This window comes from Ictidomys tridecemlineatus, chromosome 5, assembly GCF_052094955.1.
Source record: "Ictidomys tridecemlineatus isolate mIctTri1 chromosome 5, mIctTri1.hap1, whole genome shotgun sequence".
NCBI classification, from domain to species: Eukaryota; Metazoa; Chordata; class Mammalia; order Rodentia; family Sciuridae; genus Ictidomys; species Ictidomys tridecemlineatus.
In genome coordinates this window covers 95,389,916-95,415,260 of record NC_135481.1, presented here as the reverse complement: position 1 = coordinate 95,415,260, position 25,345 = coordinate 95,389,916, and the positions used below count along the sequence as shown (strand labels likewise).

The 25,345-nt window shown below is 44.9% G+C and overlaps 1 protein-coding gene and 1 long non-coding RNA gene across 7 annotated transcripts in view; one reads left to right on the top strand and one right to left on the bottom strand.

Annotated features, from left to right (window-relative positions):
• Window positions 1–25,345, top strand: part of Dpf3 (double PHD fingers 3) — a 259,655-nt gene that overhangs the window by 198,217 nt on the left and 36,093 nt on the right. The window contains exons 9-11 of one of the 6 annotated variants that reach the window (XR_002483521.3): window positions 1,587–2,985; window positions 3,930–4,008; window positions 10,421–12,214. The exons of 4 other annotated variants lie outside the window; for them this stretch is intronic. The gene's annotated coding sequence lies outside the window, so the exon portion shown is untranslated. Of the gene's footprint in view, window positions 1–1,586; window positions 2,986–3,929; window positions 4,009–10,420; window positions 12,215–25,345 lie in introns of those variants that run through there. One more of the 6 variants, XR_002483520.3, reaches the window with a different exon arrangement.
• LOC144377876 (uncharacterized) lies at window positions 6,590–7,951 on the bottom strand. The gene is made up of 2 exons (XR_013439110.1): window positions 7,363–7,951; window positions 6,590–6,879 (listed from the first exon to the last, which is right to left on the bottom strand). It is a non-coding gene; the product is annotated as an uncharacterized LOC144377876 (long non-coding RNA).

The following is a 25,345-nucleotide window of genomic DNA, read 5'->3' as shown; positions in this document are numbered from 1 at the left end:
AAAAAGAAAAAAAAATAAAATTCAACTCTGTGTTTTGTTTTTTTTTTTTTTTTTTTTCCTGAGAGCAAGCAATCAGACAAAATCTCTACTGCCAGAAGCAAGGTCACTTGGTGGAGTAATGCTCTAAGCAGGATATTATGGACTGCTCTAGGTTTGGACAGGTTAGAGAGGGCAGCTTCAGAGCTCTCATTGCAAACTGCTATCATTTCTCCCTTTTCTTTCCTACAAAAATTGGGTTACTTGAATCGGGATCCATGGGGGGCATCAGAGGTGGGAAGTTGACTGTATCCATACCAAGCCCTCCCTTTCCACAACCTTCATGCAGTTTTTCGTTCCCAAGTTCTGTCTGCTACGTGACTCAGGGGACCATTTATAACAACCTAGATATTCTCATTGCAATTGCCTAGGATTAATTTTGGTGGATCATTTAGTCAAGGTCTGACTCTGATTTTCCTGAAATAGTTGATACCTTGGGAATACAAAGGCTGCGTCAGCCCATGGGACGTGCCTGTTAAGGCAGGTGGGCTGGAACTTCTCTGAAGCCTCCCCAGGGGAGGAGTATGAAGCCTGGAGGAGTTGCCTTTCCCTGCCCACCTATCCCACTACTTCTGTTTCCTGGGAGAAAGTGGGATGCCTGAGACTGGCACTGTAAGAGGGGCATTGCCACCATATCCGGAGCATTCCTGGGACCCAGAATAATGTGAAGAAGTTTCAAAACGAGTTTTACAGATTTCAGGATACTGTGTTCTATTAGGCCGATTTACCCCTACTTTTCAACTTCTTAGTGTTCTGATTTAGAGCTCACAATCTGAACTTTCTGGAACAACTAAGACCTGGGCATGTTCAGTGGCTGGAGCGTGTGGGTTTGTGTGCGCGCGCGCACGCGCTCCTGTGCCTGAGTGTGGGTACGGATCCCAGGAATTTCTTCCAGGGGGTTGAAGAAAACGAGAAGCCTGTTTTTATTACCTACCGCTTATCGGAATTTCCAACCTCTTTTTGCTTTCAGTGCAAATGAACTACATGGTGTAAGGGTAGAATTGAAAGGGTTCCGAAAGAATGGGATTAGAAGCAGGTGAAAATCAAAATAGAGCGGACAGAGGATTAACCACACTGCATGGGTTATCTGACAGTAATACCTTTGTAAAGCTGACTGTCAAAGTGACGGACAAACATTGTTCCAAGAAACCTCAACCGAAAACACCAAAGAAATACCAACCAGGCTTAAAAAAACCACCAGGAGAAAAATCGTGGTCTGGGGCAGGGTGGAGGGAGCGTGCGCGCGTGTGTGCGTGCGGGAGGGGAGAGATGGCGCTGCTGTCAGAAGCTGTGGACGTGTGTCTGATGGTAGGGACGATGCCTTTTCGGGGGAGGTGGGCATCCTCTTCCCTGGAAGCGTGTGCTTTGTCCCAGATCCCCGTCAGCAGGTGATGTACCCGGTTAATTCTTTTTTTTTTTTTTTTTTTTTTTGGTGTGACAATGGTTTACTATCTTGCTATTAAGAGTAACATGGTCATAACGTAATGAGAATATTAATAATGCTGTCTGTTGCTTAACCCATGTGCTGATATATTCATCATACGTGTCAGCTCATTTGGGAGGAGAAGGCAGGAAGGAGAAGGAGGCAGCGGCCGCAGCACGCACCACGGAGGACTTATTCGGTTCCACGTCAGAAAGTGACACCTCAACTTTCCACGGCTTTGATGAGGACGATTTGGAAGAGCCTCGCTCCTGTCGAGGACGCCGCAGTGGCCGGGGCTCGCCCACAGCAGATAAAAAGGGCAGTTGCTAAAGCCCACGGAGTGGACTGGGCGCTTGGCCATCCCCCTCTGACTCTGGTCATTGTTCTGGTTCTGATATATATATATATATATTTTTAAATGAAAGACGACTTAGTTTTTTTCCCTTGATCCTTTTGCTTCTTCCTCCCACCTTCCATGAGTCCTTTCCCCTCGCCATCCCTCTGTTTTTGGGTGTGTACAACAGAAGCACAAACTACTGAAAACAAAACGAAAAAGACAAGAGAGCAGAGCGAGCGTTCTTCAGAGCGATGGCACCGTGATGTGTGATTTATGTTCCCTAGAAATAGGAAGTTAGATGGTTTCTCTCTTTTTTTTGGGGGGGGGTGGGGAGGGGATCTTTTTGACATGAGCAGAGTTGATTTCCGCAGTTTTCATATTTATTGGTAAAGATGAAGAGAAGAGGAACACTAGGTTTGGAAACAAAGAGCCAATAACATTAAAATTATTATTTATATATGCTAGCTGTTATTGGAGTCGGACTTTTTTTATTTTTTATTTTTTTTTAGAGAGAATGAGAAAAGGGAAATCAAAGGCATCTCAGTAATACCCTGTTTAGAAGCGAGCTGCTGGGGGGAGTTTCCTCAATGGGAGAGGATGGCACCTCCCTGTGCCCCACAGAGCCTGTGGCTCCCCATGGCAGACCCCCACCCCATGTCTCCTCCCTTGACCTTTACATCCTCCTCTCTGCTTGCGGGGAAAATGGCAGCAGTCCCAGAGAAGGCCAGGCGCCTGGCCTCCCTCCAGTGTCGGCCCTGACCAGCAGCCGCCTCCTGGGCTCCTCCTTGGTTCAGCAGAGCTGCTGTTTCCGGGATGCTGGCTTTCCCTCACTTTCTTCCTGGTGAAGAGCAACTTCCAAACGCAGGAATGGAATATAAGCAAAAGTCATGGGCTCGGCAGGGACAAAGCGACCTGAGGCCACCCTCCTGGAAGAAGGACACCTCACAGTATATCTCCCTTCCCCTTCCCCCTGTTTAAAACAGTTAACTGCTCTTTGGATGATCCAGCCGCCTGTATTCTTTCTATTTTTTTTTTTTTTTTTAGTGCCTGCTGGGCACTTTGTTTTATGTTTCCAATAGCACCTCCTGAAACAAACCAAAGCAACACTTGCTCAAGGCCTGGATGGAGAAGACCCGTCCACCTCATTGGTCGTCCCAACCATGACCAGTTACAAGGCCCTTCTCAAAAGGTACGTCTTGGCTGATCTGTCTTACCACCCGGGCAAAAACCATCATAGTTTTTTTTTTATTTATTTTTTATTTTTTAGTTTTCTTTGTCTTTCTTTTTTCCTTTTTGACCCTTGGCTTGCTCTTTCGCTTTTCTGGGTTCCCCCTTCTTAGTGTGGGAGTGGCTCCTGGAGTGTCTTTCACCTGGTGGTCTGTGTGTGCATGTGGACTCTGCGGCCTGGGTGCAGGTGTGGGGCTGAGCTTGCTTGGACTGTGTGGGAGGGGCTGTATGTGGAGAATGGGGGGCTTCTGGCTTTAACTGCAAGAGGAGGTGGCTGGGGAAATGCTTGGCAGACTCTGCCTCTCTTGGCTGTGGTGAGAGTGGAGTTCAGGGCACTGAGGCTGGAGTTGGTGGCTGGACTTGGATAGGAATGAAGAGTGCAGCTTCAGGGCCCTGCATGTCTGGGTGGTTTTCTTAGCTCTGGGTCCCAGTTTCACTGCGCAGGGGATGAGTCCAGATTAAAGAAGATCCTTGATTAGGCACAACAAACAACAGGGCTGTTTTGAAGATTTTTGAGCTCCCACGACAGGTGTTCTCTGTGAGACATGGGCAGTGCCATTTGACTTGGGTTGGGAGATCCAAGTAGCTGCCCAGTAAACAGGTTGCTTGTCAGTGTCTAAGGAGATCTACTTTGATGATCCAGCCTTTGCAGATCCTCCTGAATTAGACCACTCCTTAAAATAACAAATCAACCCAACAAGTGCCAGGTCGAACAGACAGACCCACAAATGGACACTTTGGTGCTTCCCTGGTATCCTAACACGGAGAGGGCTTCCACTTTCCTCCTGTTTCAAGTGGGTATATGCTTGCCTGGGCATTTGTTCTGTTTTGAGAGATCAAAAGTAACAACCCCCCCCCCCCACTTTTGGGATGTTCTGCCTAATCTGTATGTGGTTCTGTCCCTAGGGAGCCATGGCCTAAACCTCCACGGTTGTAATATTCCTGCATGCTCACATCTGTGAATACGCCAACATAGTTGACTCTGGTAGGTTTCTGCTAAGAGGATACAGCTAGCCTTGCTGTCAGTTTCCACCTCTGTACTTTATTCTTGTGACTTAGATGTTGGATTCATAGCCTTATGATGTGCCTGACTGATGAAATGTGAGCTTCCATGTTAATAAAAGTATATGTTCAATCCACACTCTCATTTGAGAGCTGTTTAGTTGTTCACAGTCCTAGCATTATCAGTGGCAACTTGGCTTTGAACTTGAGATTTTAAAAAATATCCACAGGGCTGGGGATGTGGCTCAAGCGGTAGTGCGCTCGCCTGGCATGCGTGCAGCCCGAGTTCGATCCTCAGCACCACATACCAACAAAGATGTTGTGTCCGCCGAGAACTAAAAAATAAATATTAAAAATTCTCTCTCTCTCTCCTCTCTCACTCTCTCTCCTCTCTCACTCTCTAAAAAAAAATCCACATAATTAAAACACATTATAAACTTGTTGTTCTAATGGGGGAACCAACGGTTTAGAACTATCTAACAAGACAAATTCCCAGGGGAATATCTGTTTGAGGATAGGTCTTATCTAATTTATTTTTACTAGTACAACTTGATTCTGATTTCTCTTAGTAGGGAATAGCAGACATCCTCACCTTTCTCAGCCAACGTGAGCATAGCAGTGTCGCTTAGCATTGCCTGAGCATCTTGTCTCACCTTGATTATAGCATCTCTCAACAGACTCAGAATTTATATTCTTAAGCAAAAAGAAAAATGACAAGAAGAGAAAAAAGAACTGGAAGAAAAGATGATCAAGTTCAAATTTTTCACTTTTTAGTTGAGAAAGATCAAGTTAAGCTTGAGAAAGTGGAATGGATGTTGCTTTGGAGGCAGACATCTTAAGGCAAAGCAAGGAAACTCAGAGAAAAGCCAGAGGAGTCCTGGATTTTCAGGGGCCTCAGAGGTTGATGTTGCCCCCACCCCCTTCTCTAGATAACAACTCTCGATGTTTATGCATTCAGTACTGTTCTGGGTACTTTCCTTGGAATGGTTCATTTAATCCTCATAATCACCCTTTGAGATAAATGCTTATATTATCCCCATTTTATAGATGAAGACACTGAGGTTAGTAATAAGGTTAAAAGAATATCTAAGACCCCTCCACACAGTAAGGGGCTAGGTTCTGATTCCCAGAAACCTAGAATGTATATATTCTACCTTGGTTTAGCGGACACTTGGATGGTTTTTGGATAGGGAATAGATATGTGTGTGTATTCATGTGTACCTTGCTCAGTTTCAGTTAAGAAAAAGAGTATTTATAATGAGCATAGCTTTAAACATCAACCTTCTTAAAAGCAGTTTCAACCTCCAGAGAGTAAACAAACTATTAGATCCTAGAAAAGAAAATTTTAATCAAGGTTCTATGCAGAATATTAAAGATAACTCATTTTCTTTCCTTTCTAATTTTTTTTTTTAGTTTTAGATGGACACACTATATATTTATTTTTATGTGATGCTAAGGATTGAACCCAGTACCTCACATATGTGAAGCAAGTGCTCTTTACCAATGAGCTACAGCCCCATCCCAGATACCTAATTTTCTAAACCATCATTTCTGGATATTCTCTCCCAATGCCTCTTGGGGACGAAGAGATCTCCTTTCATTTTCGCCTCAGGAATTGCAGGAGCTGTGTGACCCATGGACACACATAACTTTTTGTGGTTGCTTTTGTTAAATAAGGATCACAATTCAAATTTTAAAATAAAAAGGAAATTAGGATCATGAAGTTGAAAACAATCTGACCCATTTCCTTTGACCTTAGCTCAGTAAAGTTCCAGCATGTTTCAGAAATGTCACTAATTTTTTGAGTCCTTGTCCAAATATAGGGGAACCAAAGGTATGAAACTTTCTAAATTTGTTACAACATTCAAATCCTCCAGGGGGAATTGTTGATGTAGAGGTGACGATTGTTGCTGTGAAAGGTGACTATTCTGGTGTTTTTTTTCTAATCCAGAATAATCTAATTCTTTGTATCTGTTACTGAGACTATGTAGAGATCAGATACTATAATCACTACAACAGGGGGATGAGAAATATGCATTTAATTTTTTAAAGGTACTTTAAAGCCAGTAATCCAATTTGTTTCTGCTATTTTAGAGAGCAGGATTTAATAAAAAATATGATGTTCACATCGATAGTATCCCTTTAAGTCTTCCTGCTCTCCATGCACCTAATGGGCTGCAGCCTGATATGGCCTTTATATAGCACTTGAGGGAACACAAGATCATTACTCGGGGAAAGAACTACAGGCTGTTTGGAGGTTCCCACTTCATGGTGGAATAAAATTAATTAATTTTATCCCAATATGCCTCCTGTTGCAACTGATGAATATGATCTTGAATATGTACTTAAAGTTTGAGCAGACTCATGAATTAGGAATTTTTCCACAGGGGATTTTGTTTACTGTTGGAAGTGGAGTTGCTTAGGTTGTGTTTTTGGAGTGAGGCATTTTTGATCTGGTGAGTAGAAGCCTAGAGTAGGAATGAGAGGCTCCGGCGTCTAGTTTTGTTGCCATGAGGCTCTGCCTCAGTTTACCTATTTTTAGGATATGGACATCTCTTTCCCAATCATAGTATATAATCTTTATTATCTCATAATGAATCTTAAAACAACTCTGAGGTGGGATAGATGTCATTTATTCCCACTTTACTGGTGAGGAAACTGAGGTTCAGCCAGGTTAGATGTTTGGTCCAAAGTTCCAGTATTAGTAGTTGGCATCTGCGTCTTCTAATTTTCTTTCCTAAGTCTATCCTAATTTCCCCAAAGATCACATTTCACAGATTTCTGGAGTAAAATCAGTAAAGGGCTTTGAGTCTTTTGTTTAAAACCTTTTTGGGTCAAGAGGAGGTATTTGATTCTGTAAAACACAAATAAAAACAGAACAATGAGACCAACCCATTGCAGAGTATAATCCTGCAGAAACACAGCTGGGTCTGAGACTTCAGGAACTTTCTGACAGAACCAAGATTGAACTTCCTGAAGGGCAGTGTCTTGGTGGTGAGGTGGGGGGTGGTGAGGTGGCGGGGAGTAAACACTTGGGGCCCTGTTTTGGTCACACGCCCAAGTGTTTCTCACATGAAACATTGACTTATGTGACACAAATGTGCTTAATAAAAGTGATTTCTGACCATCTACTCAAAATAACAGTATAGGAAAAACCATTCTGCTTGACTGATTTACCGGACAACTGAGATGATGGAAGGTCCCTGTCAGGACTGAATTATTAGTTATCAACATTGGCCGTAGGTTTTCAGATTATCTAAACACTGGTCCTCAGCCAATATTTAAGACTTTAAACATTTTAAATTTTGAAATAAATGCATACTTACAGAATACTTACAAAAATAATAACAAAGAATTTCTGTGTATCCTTCCCCCAGATTCTCCAAATCACCACAGTACTAGGATCACAGTCAGGAAATCAACACTGACACCGCACTACAGTCTATAGACCTGTTCAAGTTCTGCCAGTTGTTTCACTAATGTCCTTTTTCCGATCCAGGATCACAAGTTGCATTTATTTGTCTTATCCTTTTAAAGTCCTTTAACTTGGAAGAGTTCCCCAGTCTGTCTTTGTTTCTTGTAATCTTGATATTTTTTGAAGAATCTTGGCTGATCATTTCACAGAAAGCTATTCACTTTAGGTTTGGGTGCTGTTTGCTAATGATTAAAAATGAAATGGTGACTTTTGGTAAGACTATCACAGAAATGGTGTCGTATCCTTCCCAGTGCATTATATCAGGAGGTACATGAATGATTTACCCCATTAGTGGTGGTTCAGACGTTTAGCCTTTGAGCTGAGGTTTCAGGCTAGTGTGCTAACAGGCCTGGAATGCTAATATTTTTGTTCAGATATACCTTTGTTCTTTTGGTGACCGTAGACTGAGTAATAGGAATATGCGTGTGACAACTCAGTCCTGTAAAGAATACGATGCAATTAAGTATGGTCCACTGGATTTATTGGTCGATGGATTTATTTGAAATTTACTTGGGCAGTCTAGGTATTCACTGATAGTTAATGGGTAGGTGTTGTTGTGGAGTATATGTGATTATTTTTGTGTGAATCACAGTAGTGAGGGGATTTTTTTTTGACGGAGTTATCCAGATCAACCAAGAGCTCTGACTGACAGTCACTGTTTAATAGACAAGAATATCTGTTGTCAGAGAGAGAATGAGATAGAGCTGAACAAAAAGCAAAGCTGGAAATCACAATTTGATCCATGAAAAATGGCAAAAATCACAATATGCAGACATGCTTAAGGATTATTCTCTAGCATTTTGTTCCTGCTATTAGTCTTTCTCCTCTAATACATGATGTGCTTCTTGAAGGCAAAGGTGATTCACTTGTGTCCCTGGGATAGTGCCCAACACCACAGTGCCAGAGTTATTTGCTGAAACAGACTGAGTCCCAAGCAATGTTTCTGAGCTAATTAGTGGCAGTATTAATAAATCTCATTTTATGCCTAGTGAATAGTCAATAAAGACTGTTGACAGAGATGCAGGTATCATTGGTCAGAGTGGGTAGATGAGATCCAGGGGTCAGGGAAGTGATGTGAGGATGTGCAGACAGGGGTGGGGGAGGGTGGATGGTGAGTGGATGGATGAAGAATTGAGCCTCCTTGGAGGAGACCAAGCACAGGAGATTGAGGACGCAGCAGGACATTGCCTGTGGCCTGCAGTTGGCCAAGCCCGAGGCAATGAAAGAGAAGTGGATATTAAGAGTGCAAAGTTGGCAACTAACCAAACTGTTTTCTAGGTGGGTTAACTGGGGCGAAGGAAGAAAAGTGTGTGTGTGCATGTGTGTGTATGCTTTGGTCAGTGTGCATGTGTGTGTGCTTTGGTAAGTGTGCATGTGTGTGTGTGCTTTGGTAAGTGTGAATGCTGGGGGGAGGCCAGGTGGAAATTTGTGAAAACTGAAAGGGCCTGATGGTATGGTTGTGAGAGACTCTCCAACAAAGTGGCAGGTGACATCCAACCCAAAGGGTTGGAGAACTGGGGAAGGCACAGAAAGGCTTGTGGCCAGGGGTGAAATCTTAAGAGGATAGTTGGCAGGCACTCTATGGGAGGCAGAAGAAAGGCCACACTGGTTTCTCTCTCAAGTGAAGGGATGGGAGGCAGGTGACAATGGTCAAGAGGAGTTAACAGGGGTGTGGGTGTGGGAGGAGAAACCCGGTAAGAGGCACCAGAACTGCAGATCAGAGAGGTGAGATGGTGGGATGGAACTGGGTAGAGGGAAGAAGTAGGGGCAGATGTGGAGGGAGAACGTGGTGGTGGTGGAAGTGGAGTCCTTTTCAGCCTTCCTTTGAGAGCATAGGTAGATGGATGGAGTCTTGGCCTTGGAAGGGTACCTAATCTAGGCCAGTGCACCTGGCCAGGGAGCAGTACGCTGGTGGCAGGCATCTTTTGAAAATTTCAACTTGGAGGATGCTGAGCTGCTCGTTGGTTTTGAACTTTATTCCCTGCTGCTTTGGCCACTTTCCATTTAGGCCATTCTCAATGAGCTCAGTGTGATGGGGCTCTGTGGGGGCACCCAGCTTGGCCCTCAGGAACTGCTACTGGGGTGAGATGTTAGCACCCTTTCCTTTTAATGCCCACTCCTTGTACCAACTCCTCTGTGTCGAAGACCACAGCAACTGAACAGGTTCCCTTTCAGCTAAAAACAGTCGATGCCTGGTACCTCTCCAGGCTAATGGACCCACTTGGTTTGAAGAGCCACCAGCTTCTAAGGCTTGGGATCCACAGGCCAGTGGAGGACAGGAACCGACCTCTTGGCTTGGTCCTGTCTGCTAGTAATTGGGACACCCTCAGTTTACTTAGGCCAGGACTGGAGATGAGTATGTGTCTGTGTGTGTGAAGCAGTGTTCTTTTGGCCTTGGGCCAAATGGGACATAAATTGGGGGTGTTTTTTTTGTGGGTGCAGTTGGTCCTATAGCATAGAACCACGTATTTTCACGTAGGTGACTGACAGGCAGATGACATCACAATAGTCCTGTCTGGGATGTTTTAACTTTGAAAAGATTCAGTTTTCTTCCAAGTAGAGGAGAACATTTTTTGTTTTGTTTTGTTTTCTTTGTGAACACCCAGTTTCACCCTGCTCTGCCTCCGTAGGAATTGAACATCCCGTTGTGTTTTCTGTCTCTTGGGTCCCGCTATTACCTGCCCTGCCCTGTTCCCAGTTGATTTCATGCCCCCTGACATTCAAGGCACCAGAGAGCCCAGCCTGGTTTTCATTGCCCATGGTCATAGCTTTGTGAGCGCGGTTATCACTGTTGTTTCTGTGTTTTTCTTTTCAATTCATTTCATTTTTGCTGACCCCTTAATTGTCATCTTTCTTTCTTAGGTAGTTGTTCTGTGCTGTTGTTTTTTTGTTTTATCTTTCATTCCCTTTCCCTCTGCAGTCAACACTCTGGCCTGGGAACTCCAGCATCCTTCAAGCAAGCCATTTCTGAAGAAGGTGAAAAGAAGCCGCCACGATCGACCATCATCTCCTCCTTCTCCTCCTCCTCTTCCTCTTCCCTTGCCCGGCCCCCTCCTGTGCGTGTGTTTCAGCCGACACCAGAGCCTGGATTGTGGAAAAATCCTCCAGCACAACTCAGCTCAGTGAAGTCTCAGCAATGGCCTAAGTTTGTGCAATAAGAAGATTTTTTTTTTCTTTTTTAAAAAAATTCATCATAACTTTTTCTTGGAGAGTCTGTGAGAAAGCACCCAGGTCAGACTGGAATTTGCTCTACAATAGAAATAACTGAACACAAACAAACTGAAAAGAAAAAAAAAAAGAGTTAACTATTTTATTTATTTCAATATTTAAAAGAAAAAAAGTGCCGACAGTGCACAGTATTTTTGTTTAAATACCTTCCACATCAAAAGTTAAAAGCAATTTTGTGAAGACACGAAATCAAAAAGAGTATTTACTGTAAAATAAAGACTGCCTATTAACTCTAAGGAAAATACCCCACATTTTTTAATAAGAAAATAAAGATCAACTCTGCTCTCTCAGGCTTTTTTTTAAAAAAAAAAAGCCATTCATGTATGTCTTTAGGTACTTTTATTTCTGCGAGTTGGATGTGGTAAGTGAGGAGTGATCAGTTTCCACCCCCTTTTTCTTCAGAAGTCTGTTGAAAGTGTTGGTGATGTTAAATGATTTTGTGTTAAGGCTTGGCTGAAATAATTAGCCACCATTCAGCAGTTTCCCTGCCCCACTTCCCCTTACCCCAGGCCAGCCCCATTTATCTGGTGGTGGAGAAACAGCCACCCGTCTCCTGCTTATCATAGCTGACGAGTGAGGCCTGGTTTAGAAAGGAATTCCATTTAGTGATTGGATATTTTCTCTGCAAGTTCAACAGATTTGAACAGAGACAACTTGGTTTAAAATAATGCAGTGAAGAAAAAAAATAAAAAGAACAGCAAAAACGAAGCATTAGCTGAGATGATATTAGTTCAGTCACAATTCCTCAAGGGGGTTGGCCGAGGGAATCTTCTCCCCGGCTGGCTTCAGGGTCCTGAGATTCTAGAGTTGTCCCTAAGGGCTAGGAAGGTCGACCCAAATTGTGGAAAACCTCCAGTCAGTTGCTTGTGGTGGCTGAGGAGGAAGGCAAGTCTTCTAACATGTCCTTTAAGGTCCTGTGTGGAAGTGAGCGATGTGGCCCATGAAATGGAATTCAGCTAGTGTCTGCAGCCTAGCCAAGGAGTCTGGTGGACTGGCAGGCCACTGGAGTCTACGTTAGTCCCCCCACTGGGCTGGTCTTCTACACGTTAACACTCTTGGGTTCCCCTTACTTGTAAACAGAGGCATGACACCTCCCTACAACCTAACGCTGGATATTCTCATTGGAAAGGTTCTTGGGTCACAGTGTTGCTAGGATGATCTCCAACCTAAGAATCTCTTTTATCTTTGAAAGAGGAAGGTGGGAAGGCACCGACTTCCTGCCAGTTCATTCAGGTTCCCCATCAAGGCCAGTCCCTGGGGTGGGGTGGATATCACCCAGAGCGTCTTTATATCATTTTGGAGCCCTTTTTCTGTGACATTTTCTCAGAGAAAATGTCCCTTGTCAAAATGCTACTAATCTGCCCTCCAGCCAACTCCCAAAGTTACCACGTGTGTAGAATTGTGATAAAGCTTTGCATAATGTAGGGTTTGTATGAAGTTTGTGTAAGTGTCTGTTAAATAAAAGTCTGTTTCCAATGCTCCTATAGCTCCTGTAAACTTTGCTTGTCCCATCTCATCCTCCAGGAGTTCCACTTCCATACCTTCCTGTGGAAGGGACCCCTGGAAGGACCCTGCTCACTTGCATGCCCAAGGTTTGTGGAGTCCTGTTGTCTTATTTAGAAGCACAACCTAGGACTGCAGTTGCCAATGGCTTGGCTGCCAGGTAGTGGCATGGAAAGTGAACCATGCCCAGGGTTGGCGCCAGCCTCCGGTCCTGGAGCCCAGAGTTGCTGTCACCCATCTGCCATCACAATTACCATCATCACCCTGTCCATGGCCACACCAGATGTACTGAAGTTCTGGTTATGTATATAAACGTAACATACCTGTTTCGTGTTAGTGTTATACCTGTGCCAAGAATAGTTTTTTTTTTTTTGCATAAAAATACAAGATTTAGCATGTGCTTAGAAAGAGAGAGAGGAAGTTTAGGCTTCCAAGGTGCTCCGGGTACAGCTGTAAGCTGGACTTCCTCTGGCAGGCTTTTCCTTGTATGTGAAGACGGACCCTTGTGTGATAGGTCCTCTAGGTCAGATAAAATGGATCAGCACGTCAGGCCTGGTCTTTCCCTCTGAGTATGGCCAACCCCCACGGGGCCAGGCAGAGATGGAATGTGACCTTGCAGTGCTGCTGCCAGTGCTCTCTGTCTTCCTTTAGAATGCATGTCATGTCAGACTGTCATTATGGACTTGATGAGTTTCCCAAGCAGTCAAAAGGAGGTTGCTTTTTTCGTCCAATCTGGTGTCCTCCTTAGGGGTTTCCCCCTTCCTGTGGTCATAAAATATAAATGAGATGATATTTACTGTTTTATCACTGTTTATAGTGTACAGTTCTGTGGCAGAAGTACATTGACTTTGTTGGGTAACCATCACCCCATCCATCTCTGGAACTCTTCTCTCTTCCCCACCTGAAACTCTGAACTCATTAAACACAAACTCCATTTCCTGCACCCTCAGCACCTGGAAACTGCCATCTACTTCCCGTCCCTGTGAGTCTGACGCCACTCTAGGTACCTCCGTGAGTGGAATCATAACAACATTTGTCCTTTCGTCGTCACTCACTCATTTCCTCTCACATCATATCTTCAAGGTTTATCTGTGTTGTAGCTGTATCAAAATTTTCCTCCTGTTTAAGGCTGGACGATATTTCATCGTATGCGTAAACCATATTTTATTTATCCATTCCTCTGATGGACCCTTGGAGTAAAAGGGAAGTTTTACACATTTATCATGCACCTCCTATTTCCGACAGGGGTCTCAAAATTTGAAACTTGAGACTCAAGTCAGAGGTCACCTATCTTTTTTTGGAGAGAAATGATTTCATCTGAGATCTTCCCTCCAATCTGCATTCTAGAAGTAAACATCCTCTCCCTACACCTCTTTTCTCACAACGAAAGTATTCTTTGTAGTTATTATCTTAGGGCTGCTTCTAGGATCAAGTTATGCCATGGACTTGTTGTATCGATGTAAGTAACCGAGAGGAGAAGAGACCCAGGATAATCAATTGTCCTCAGTGGTGGTCCATGAAGGCAGGGTGACCTTTTTCAAATGTCTGATGGTGAATTGTTGGTTAAGCATACGTGTGCTTAATGTCTGTAAATGGCCATTAGCCAAGAGGGAGAGGGAGGGGAAGAGTGTACATGTGAGCCTGGTCATGGGAAGGGAAAAACGAAATCACTTTTCCCCCGTCATCTGAACACATGAGTCACTGTAAAGGGTTAGCTCTGGGGTTGAAATTCAGATGCCTTACAGCACAGGTATCTTCAGTAGGTGAGGCAGACTAGGTGTGAGGAAAATAACCAGTGCTAGGAGAGACCTTGGTGCTCAGTCTCAGGTCTAACTGGAATGGCAGGGACTGTGTTGAGACAGGGAGCACCTGTATTTTTTATATTTTGAGACAGGGTCTTGCTAAGTTGCTGAAGACCTCACTAAGTTGCTGAGGCTGGTTTTGAACTGGCGATCTTCCTGCCTCAGCTTCCCACGCCGCTGGCAGGCACCAATGCAGTGGGTATCTTCTGGCTTTTCAAGAGAGGCTAACCATACAAAAACTTTGATGAGATGTCCCCCATTTTAAAATGTTAGCAATAAATTAAAAGCAAACACCAAAGGCCAACTCTGTGTGCCCTAAGCCAAATATGACTGTATATCTGATACTTTTTGATGGATTTAGGGCAACTTTTCTGGGCAAGGTTGGAGTTTAGATTGGAATGCCTTGCCTAAGGCATTCATAACAGCAGATCCTCATCTTAGCCCAGTGGTATCCTGACTTAGAATTGTTAGGTGGTGGAAATGGAGCACTGGGTTGGTCTCTGGATGGAGCTAAGTCAATATTCAGTGCATATTAGAGATTCAGGATATGGTTCCAGGAGAACCCCCTCCCCGAATCCAGTCCCTTTGCTCTGCATGCATACGAAAGATCTTCACATTAAAACACTAGGTGAAGTTGTACGGTCTATAGATGTTTTCCATTTTACTGTCTTCTTATTGCTGACCAGTTACCTATTACATCATCTTCCTTCTGCCCACTTTTTCTTTTTTTAAAAAATATTTTATTAGTTGTTGTTGGTCCTTTATTTATTTTTTCATGTGGTGCTGAGAATCAAACCCAGTGCCTCACACATGCTAGGCAAGTGCTCTACCACTGAGCAGCAACCCCAGCCCCCTTCTGCCCACTTTTTCTAAGAGCCCCAAATCACTCCATGTGACTAGAACTGAATTTGAATTTTATCCTATCTCCAAACCAGCAAATTAAGAACTTTCTTTGATTTCTCTCTCTCTCTCTCTCTCTCTCTCTCTCTCTCACACACACACACACACACACACACACACACACACACACACATACACACACACACACACAGAGATTCAGACAGATCTGTATGTGAATGTCTATATAGATAGAGATTTCTCCAGGATCTTTGTTACATAAATGTGTCTTTGAACTATTTCACATCTTATATGCATCTTATTTCAGAGGATCAGAGTTGTTGTCTTGTTCTTCTCACAGGAGGGTGGGGGGAAGGTTATTCTGATTAGCAATGCATTTTTCTTATGATTTATAAAGGGCATTGGCAAGATTTTCTGTAAAGATCCAGATAGTAAATATTTCAGTCTTTGCAGGCCAGACATCTTTTGCAACTGTCCAATTCTGGGGTTGTAGTATGGAAACAGCCATATACAATATATATATGAGTGTGGCTGTGATTCAATAACGCTTTTTTTTTTTTTTTTTTTTTTTTACAAAATGAGTAGCAGGCTGGATTTGGTTCACAGGGCATAGTTTGGCTTATCATTGGTTTAGAGAGTATTACACTGTTAATTTGGGGGCAGTGGTGGTACATATTTAGGGCATTATCTAAGCCTTAAGAGAAGAATGTGTCATCACCAGGGAAGGGCTAGAGGTGCATTTCGTCATCAGTCATGTATGCAGTTTTGAGTCCTCTACAAAAATGTTTCAGAGACCAAAAGTCCCCTCATGAGATTTCCGAAAGCTCTCGACCAGCTCTTCTAGTGCTGAGCCCAAACCACAATAGTGCAGTGTTTACCAAAGCATCTGTGAGTAATCCAGCCATACATGGCAGTGACGCCCTGGGGACATGATATTAAATGTCATTCATCTCTAGCAATTTAAGTTGTTTTTAAGTATGGTGAAAGGCAATGGCTCCTGTGGGTGAAGGTACAGTGGAGTTGCATCTGCAGGAGGTGGTGGATGGTGCCCCAGAGGGGAGCCCTGGAGGTGCAGCAGTTAAGAACTCTTCCTGGTGGGCATTGGCGCCTCCATGATGATGCTTCCTGACACCGTTAACCATGGATGCTGAGATGTGGCTGAGGTGTTTCTCCCTAAGAACTCAGATTCTTGTGGTCATCTTCAGTCATGAAACATCTCACAACTATTTACTTCACCTCCCAAAATAGTCTGTAAGAAAAAATTTTGCTCCCTGGATGGTAGAGAAGATCCCTGACATCAGACCCACAAGTGAATGGAAATAATCTTTCTAATCAAACAAGGGAGGATCCTGAAGGGTGGCCTATAAACTAGGGGTACTAGGAGGAAGCATCCATTCCAAAAATTACCAAAGACATGATTTTCAGGCACTGCTAGAAGATACCCAAATGTTTCCAGAGAATCGGTGACATCTCAGACCTCAGGGTACCTTTTAGTGGAGTCTACTGCTAAGTTCCCCTAGTTACCTCCATGTTTTCTGAAAAGGGTCAGTGAGGAGTTGGGATCCACATGGTAAACATCTGCTCCATTTCTCCAAGCTCCACCCCCAGGAGCTCAGGAGCTCATATCGGAGGTCACCTAGAATTCAGTTTTCAGACAGAGTGTAGAAGGAGAAAGATTCTTGGGCTAGAGAATCTCATGTCTCGTGTTTTACACACATGTGGTGTGAGCAGCACACAGCCCTGGGTTACCTGGTCTTTGCTCACACTAGGGTAGGAAGTACTTTGCTCAGGGGTGTTGACAATGGATCATTAATGGTTTAGCACTGACCAACGGATCCAGTTAAGTTGACTATGATTCGTCTTCGTCTGGCAAGGCATGATTACAGCTGAGAAGGATCTGGAAGCCCCAGTGGAAACCTAGCTTAAGGGGACACTGTGTTAGTTTTTGGTAAGCATGATACTAGGCTGTGTTAAATTAAGGGTAATATGCAAGGAAGTAATTCTCCAGACTTCTTTAATGATTGACCCCATCGTGTTCACCTAAGGAGAAAAGCATTGCGGAAAATCCAAAAGGCGCAGAAAGACGATTAACAATACATTCGACAGAATGAACAACACACTCTGTAAGGAAAGGATTAAGGGTTTGGGATTGTTTGACTTGGAGAAGAGAATTAGGGGTCACTTAATAGCTGTTATATGAACTATTGAGAAACAGACACTGGCCAGTTTGGTTTCCAAAGAGGACAGGGGACTTAGAACAAATAGACATACTTCCTTTGACACTAAGAAACTTAGACTTTTGGGATTGGGGATGAAGCTCTGTGATAGAGCATGTAAATAGCGCGTGTAGACCCTGAGTTCAAAGCCCAGCACAAAAAAAAGGAATTTTTAGATTCCTAAGAGGAATCTGGATCTCACCAATAGCCAAACATTTCTCCTTTGTGCTGTGTGGAGTTATAGGAATGAGTTAGATGACCTCTTGATGTCCTACCTAGTTCTGTATTGCTTTGAATTGTAGCTGGGTAACCTGAAGGCACTAATGCCTAACTCACCACCAGCAAAAGGAGACATGAGGAAAATTAGTTTCATGCACATTCAAGCACACACTTTGTGGTCATGAAGTAAAACTAAATTTCCAGACTTGTTCTGTTGATACTGAAGCAAAGTCCCAAGCCGTCTGCTGACTTCCATTGTTTTGGTAAAATGAGAGGCTATTGGCAAGTGGATACAGGATCAAGAGACACTTTCTTCCAGAGAAAACACCCAGTATGTGAAAAAGGGACAGCGAGAAGCAACTGAAAAGGACCGTAAGGTCAAGAGGCCACCAGGCGAAAAGGGTTCTGCTGAAACCCATCCAAGTTCTTCCTTTCTCATCTCATTGGACACCACCACATCCAACATCATCCTTGGTACATGGATTTCATGACTGCTCATAGGATCTGGAAATTATTATCAGCTTGATTTTACTTAAATGATCTCGCCTGTATTCAGAGTTGCCTACTAGCTTCTCCCCAACTAGTGGAGGGAGAGGTCTTATTAAAATACAAAGTCTATTATATATACAAAATTCTGCTTGGGAAAAGAAGTCGTCAGCATTCTTTCTAAATAACAATTCCTCTATAAAACTTTTGGTCTGTTTGGTTTAAAGACGTAGCAAGGATTGTGTTATGTTTAGTGTGTGAATTGACTTCTCTGTGGATGCTGAATATAGCAGGTTGGGAATGGAGGTACCTGGTGTAAGAAGGTGAAAGATGAATTGCTAGCATGAACATTTATGCTGAAACTTCTGCTTGGCTGAGTTATTGGTTCAGAGAAACCAATAGCTTGTAATCCTGAAAACGTCTTTAGTTAATATAGGTTGTTTTTCCTCCATAAATATCAGTCTTATGTTCATAGTTGAAAAATAGATCAATATGTTTTGACCACATGCTGTTAACTTTATATAATGACTCTCCAGTTATTGGTTTGCTTTATGCTACTAATCAATTGATCAATAACTTATTGAATGCCTGCTGTGTTGCAATACTGCGCTAGGTTTCGAAGGACATAAAAGAATAGCAAAGGGGGACTGGGACAAACTTTGGGGGATACTTTCTCTGTGCTAATACTAGTTACTGAGTCTATGCTTTTTATAGACATGAGCTTGTTAAAGCCACACAACCCTCTTGCGTTAAGATTATTATTCCTATTTTATAGAAATGAAAACTGAGGCTCAGGGAGAGTAAAGTGGACAAAGTTAGTAGTGACAACTGGTAAGGTCTTATTTTTCCAACTGAGAATTCTCTCCAGTGTGGAGGACATCTGTTCTGTTCTTGAAGAGGAGAGACAGGTGGTTAGCAAATTATCCAAGACAAGACCATTTATCATGAAGTGCCAAACTTGGTACAAAAATGTGAGGGCTGGGCAGGCTCAGCAAGGGAGCTACTGTGCAGGTTAAAGTAGCAGGGGCATCTTTGTGGAAAGACGAATGGAGTTGGGATGGAAAAGAAGGCAGGCCCCTGAAAATAATCAGCAAGAAAAGCCCGAGCAAAGGCTCAGAGGTGTGATACAGATTTGGAAGGTTTGGACTCAGAGCAGAGAGGACCTGAATGGAGTGTGGTGAGGCAAAAGAACTTTGGGAGAGTAGGATGAGCAGGCAGGTTGGATGTGACATTTAGGATGGCTTCGTGTTGAGAAGTTTGGGTTTGTTCCCTCTTCCCTACCAGACTGCCTCTGTCCTGCTGTGGTTGTAGGATGCCAGTCCTTGTGGGGAAAAGCAGTGATCTGTGTTCCTTCCAGAGGACTTGTAACAGAACCCCGCTGTCTCCTGTCTTCAGTGTGACACTGTCTAAGTGATCAAATGTTTCTCTTGCTGAATGTCAAACCTGGTGGTTAATGATTTTTGTGGGTATTCCCCCACCAACTATTATTCTGAAACCAAGGAAATAGCAGTTACACAACCAACTGGGTTTTAATGCACTTGGGAAGAATATAGGATTATTCAGGAGGCTGGTTGGCCAGTGAAGCCCTAGAGAGATTTGTATCTGAGAGGCTATTTTATTTTTTGTTCCTTTTAATTATACATGACAGTAGAATATATTTTGACATATTATACATACATGGGGTATAACTTCCCATTTTTGTGACTGTAATGATGTGGGGTCACAGGGGTCACGTATTCATATGTGAACATAGGAAAGTTATGTCTGATTCAGTCTATTTTCTTTCCCATTCCCATCCCCCCTCCCTTATCCCTGCCTCCAGTCTGGTGAACCTCTACCCCCTTTCCTCCCCTTATTGTGAGTTAATATCTGCATATCAGAGAGAACATTTGGCTGAGAGGCCATTTGAAATTGGGGATTAAAATCTATGCTTGTCTTCCCTAGTCAAGTTGGTAAAAGGGCTTATTTGGAGAAGAATGCTTCAGACTGCTGGGGTCACTGGATGCCATTTGAGGAAGAGAGAAAGCCGGGCTTAGATGCCAGCTGTTTGGGTGCAGATGCTCTGTGAATTCTTGGTGGGTGCAGTTGGCTCCTTTTTGGGTGCAGATGCTCCGCGAGGTCTTGTTGGTTAGGCGTCCTTGGCTGACTCGCCTCTTGGAGGAATGCAGAGTCCTGGGCTTGTGCTCTCTGGTCCTCACTTCCGTTCCTGTCACCTGTTCACTTCGCCTTGCTAGGAGGTTTCTCACAGGCTCCTGAGGCTGAAGGAGGCACAGCCGGGTGTGAGGAGAGTGGTTCATGAGTCCAGAGAATATGAACCAGCTTCTCTACAGTGGCCAAGAGGGGCTGACGCTTCTTGACACGCCACATAATTGCCACTGTGCTCTCAGCATAGTCTTCCTAGCAACCCCGTCGGAAGTCATTGTCCCACTGAGCAGGCGGATAGACCAGTACTCAGGAGGCTTAAGCAACCGCCCAGGTCATCCTTCTGTTTGCCGTCTTGGCTTAGACTAAAAGTGGCAGAGCATTGGGCTAAAAAAGGTTATTTGAGGGAATAAAATTAAGACCCTATAACACAATAACACCCATTTCCCTCTAAGGAGAGGAAAAATCGTTAAATAGAGACCCTTGGATCTGCCCCTCCCCCCAACATTTATGCAGCACCTTGGCCCTGTACAGATCTCACCAAAGCCTTGCAAACGCCCTCATTTCTTCATCTGCCTTCAGACTGATGTTTATGTAGATCTGGTGCAGCCTGCATTCTGGGGCCCGGTGCTAACTGCATTCAGCGCAACAGGCAATACTCTATTTACGCACCCACCTGTATCACCTACATGCTGGCTTGAAATTTCACTGGGTGCCTTGCAGAAAACTGCCTCTGATGGCTATATTAGTTCCATAGCAGGCAGCTTCGGAGTTGCTTTGCCCTGCCGAGGTTGAGAAGATTGGCTTTCAAGAAAGTCCCTGCCTGCTGATTGGCAAAGGGAGCGAGATCTTCCCCCTGCCTGCTCCTCCTGCATTCATTCCAGGAAAGTCTCTGCAGACGGCTGCTCTCCCCACCCCCTGGTCCTTCTGGCCGCTCTGCTGTGCTAATCACAGCCCATTTCTGCTGCATGCCTCGTTTGGGGAAAGAGCACTCCAGGGCTCCCAAAATGCAAAGAGGGAAATTAAGAACGGGTGTCCAAATGAGTCAACCCACTGTCGCTGATGAGTGCTGGGGACTCTCTCCGCCCCTGGAAAGCTTTCCCCAGAAGGCCTTTCTGCCTGGCTCCAGGGCTTGTTGGGAGAGAGTTTTCCCCTGGGCTTTGCCTTTGGACCAGGTGTTCCGTATTCTAAGGGAATCAGGCCCGCTGAATGCCAACTGTGCCCACGTCGTTGCGGGCTCTTTACCCTCGCCGTCTCCTCAGCAACACCAGAGAGGTAGGGGTTGGTCTCATTTTACAGCTGGGGAACTGATGCTAAGAAAGGTTAGTCACTTGCCTAAGACCAGACAAGTGCACAGTCTATTTGATGTAAAAGACGCCGTCTTTCTGTCTGTCATCTTTTTCTGCTACTGCGTGGGGAATGGGACCCTCCTGCACCTTCCCCTTCCCCCTTCCCCCCAAGGCTCTGAGCTTCTGTTCATTCTTGTTTTCTCTCACCCACCTTCCTCTGGGGAATCTTACCAGTCCCATAAGAGTCCTGCTGGCCCCTGAAGAGTCCATCTAGGCTATGAGTCCTGTTGCCCATTGCTGGTCAGCCCTAGGGGTTAAGCCAGTGTAAGAATGAGCCTGGACTTCCCAGCCAGGGTCAGTGGCTTATCTGCACAGAGCCTGCTGCCCTGGCCAGGCTCCCCAGAGCTGGGCAACTCTGCAGGTCCTTTTCAGGTGACTGTGAGTCTGAAAACTGGGGAGCAAAGAACCCTCTCTCTTCCAGTCGGGATACTATAACTTTCTCCAAATTCTTTGTCTCTCATGAACATATTTTAAGTCCACAAGCCTCATGGGGTTCGTCTGCTTCAAAAGAAATTCAGTCTCCATCTTTGTAAATAATGAATCCAAACTGGGTATTAGATAATCTTGAACATTCCAGGATGCCATTTTGGTAAGAATGCGATATTTAAAAAAAAAAAATTATGTTCTTTTTCCATATTCCCCTCTCTTCTTGCCTTACCCTCAATGCCCATTAAGAAGAGTGTTTCTTACAGGACCCCTTTCTGTAAAAGACGTTAGAGCTGTTTATGCCTTCTGGAAAGTTCTCCATCCCTAGTGGTCAGGGAAAAGAGAGCCAGGTGTAGAGAAGACAGTGCCCAGGACTAGTTTGGCCCTGGGGTTTTGATGGACACTCATCCTGCTGGAGGGCAGGGTTTGGGAAAGTTAGGCAGCTGAAGTCCCAAAGGCTCAGGTTAGCTGTGATGGCTGGATAGGGGAAGGAGCCGCCCGAGGAGCAGGATGCCAAGATTCCAGACCTATGCTCATCCCATCCAAAGCCATGCTCCCTCGGGGCTCAGTGCCACACTGTGAGAAGACTTGGCAGGCCTGTTTAGAGTCCCAGGTCTGCTGCCACCATTCCCTGTGACCATGGGCCAGGTCACTTCACCTTTGAGAGCTTACATTTCTCCTGTGCTTGAAGAAAGGGGTTGAACTCAGTGGTCTCCAAGGTTGACTCGTGTTTCTCATCAGGAATTGTGATGGTGCTCTCCTTTCCAGAAACTCGCTTTGACTGGAGATGTTGGGAAATTTGGTTTTGAAGCCACTGGATCACCTTCAGTGGTGGTGGAAGCTTCAGGTCCTGCAACAGGGTCTGTGGAAGGAAGTTGGCATTTTACAACATGCCTCCTCCATCCTCTCTGTCCACCACATTTATGGCTCCCTCTGAGGTTCCCCGTGGCTCCATCCACCTCTTGCCCTGATTGAGGAGTCAGGTGGAGAATCAGCATAGTTGGAGTTAGATGGGGGCATCTATGTGGGTCCAGGGTACCTGTGGGCTTTCCCACTTCTGGCTCCAGACCCCCCTGTCCTGCACTCTGGACCCATTCCAGACGAGGCAGTGTTGGCTGTGGGTGCTGCCCGAACATTGACTGCTGGGTGCAAAGAAGAAGGCTTAGGGTAGATCTGATAGAGGAGGAAATGGATACAGGAGAGTCATTGCCAAGATCTCAGGGATTCCCCCCGGGGGCTGTTGTAGCCCAAGTCTGCTCTTCCAGAAGTCAAGTGCCCTCTTCTTAGTGAGGCCTCTTCCTCCAGCCAACTTCTTTATCCAAGCTTTGCATTTCCCCTTTGTTTTAAGAAGGTACGGAACTTCTTTTCCTTTTAAGCCATTTCCATTTTCCCCTTTAACTCTGTTGGGGCGGGGCTTTGGAGGTGGCCTTGACTTGTGTTTGCCTGGCATGGCTATGGGAGCTCCTGTGATCCGGGGAGCTAGGTTAAGCTGCAAGTGCTGTGATGGGCTGTTCTCCCTTGTCTTCCCCCTCAGACCTCACTTTTCCCTCAAAGGCATCCTGGAGCACAGACAGGGACAACAGGCGTGGGGAGGGGCAAGCAGGATGTCCATGCAGATGGGCATCTTCTGTTCCAGCCGTCTGGCTGGTGAGGCCCCCAGATGGTCAGAAGCCCAGTGTCCTCTGGAGGGCTGTTTGCAGCCCCTTGGCCTCTTGGTGTTGGGGCAGGGCTTTCCCACTGTGTTTCCTGTGGCTTTGTGGTGTGATGGCTACCCATGTGCACGTTGGTATCCGGTGTGGGATTGCTTCTGCCTTCGCCAGCCCCTGGCAGGCAGCATCCTGGAGTAAGTTACTGAGACTCGGCTTCTTTGTCTCTAATGTGGGGACAAGAACACCCGAGTCACAGATTGCTTCGAGAGTTAAAGGAGGAAGTGTATTCAAAGCGCCTAGCACACAGGAAGCGCCTTATTAAATGGTAACTGTTGGTATTAATGACACTAACGCCCCTCTAGGGAAGCGTCAGATTGTTGAGTTTCTGCATCTTTTTGAGAAGTTGATCAGAATTCTCGCTGTGTCTTCTGATTAAGCGAGAACCCCAACTCTCTTTTCCTGGTTCTTATTCTTTTTCTTTTACCCTTTCCTTCAAGCTTCCTTCTTTGTTTCCCATCCTCTTTGTCTCCTTCCTTCCTCTTCTCACTTCCTCTCTCCTCTCTGCCCTCATTATTCTGGAACCTGTGATGACCTCTTTACTTATTCATGACCCAAAGTGCAACCTGGCAGTTCCCATCGCGGATGCCATCCACCACATTTTCTGCTTGCAGTGAATTCTGCCTCCTGCCTCCTGCAGGATTCCACAGCCCCCCCCCACCAAAGGCTCCCCTCCTTGCTAGCAGGGTCCCCATCACCCCTTGAGATGGGGATTTCCCCTCAGTGATCCTTTGACATCTTGGACCTTTCTTACTTTCTAGTGTTTGGATTCCCAACACCATAGCAAGTAGACAGATGAGTCTAGAATCACAGAGTGGTTTGTACTGAGTTACAAGTTCCGAAACGACACGGGTGTAGATGATGTTGAGGGAAACTGAGTCTAACCAGATAAAAAGAAGAGTTAGGAGGAAGGGGGAGGAGGAGGACCAGCCAAGGAAACTGAGAAGGGCAGCCGGAGGTGGGGTAGGAAAAGAACCAGGTGAGTGTGTGGAGGAGAGGGAAGGCGGGAAGCAGGGTGTAGGAGCACTGGCTCTTTCAAGTTATGCTCAAGGGTGAGTAAAGGAATGGGGCACTCGATGGTTTGGGGGATGCTCACTCAGGAAGGTTCTCTAAAAGTCAGGGATTTTGGTAGATGGTCCATTATATATAGAGAGAAATTGATGGGACAAGAGCAAGTAATAATAGGAACAAAGTTCTCAAGGTGATAAGTTGGGATCTTTGCTCAAATGGGGGATTGGTGGTGGGTAGGATCTGGAACAGGTCCTGGAAATAGGAAGGAGTGCAGGAGCAGCGAGCTGGTGGATAGGGCTTGGAAAAGATGAGATGCTCTTATTCTGCTGACCTATATGTTTTCCATTTAAACAGGAAGAGTGTGAAAAAGGGATATGAGGGATGGTGACTTAAGAGAGGATGGAGAGATGTGGGGGGATGATTTGTTTGGAGAAATGGGGGGACACTGCTAAGATTTGTTGTTGCCATGTAAATAGATTGGCCAGCACGGTGGTGTGCTCTTCTCTGCTTGGCACAGATGCAGGGTAGGAGGAGAGTTGGGTTTAAACACAGCTGGGGTAAGCAGGAAAGAGGGAGAGAGGGGTGAACAGAAACGCCCAGGATGTGATTTTAGGGATGAAGGTGGAATCTAAGAGGGTGCAAGAGGTTGATTCTGTGAGGAGTAGTGTGTGGTGGGAAGGGTTCGGTTCAGCGGATTGGAGCTCCTCGTGAGATTTAAGGTCAATGACATCTATCTGACTGCCCTTAGTAAGTTAGGACCAAGCTAGCTACTACTAGAAGTCCCCTTTTGATTTGGGTCCAGGTATATTCCTCTTAAAATGGTTGAATAGACACTAAAATAGAAAATGGAAAAAAAGCAATGTCTGTATTGGGTCTGTTTGATTCATTCATTGTTTAGT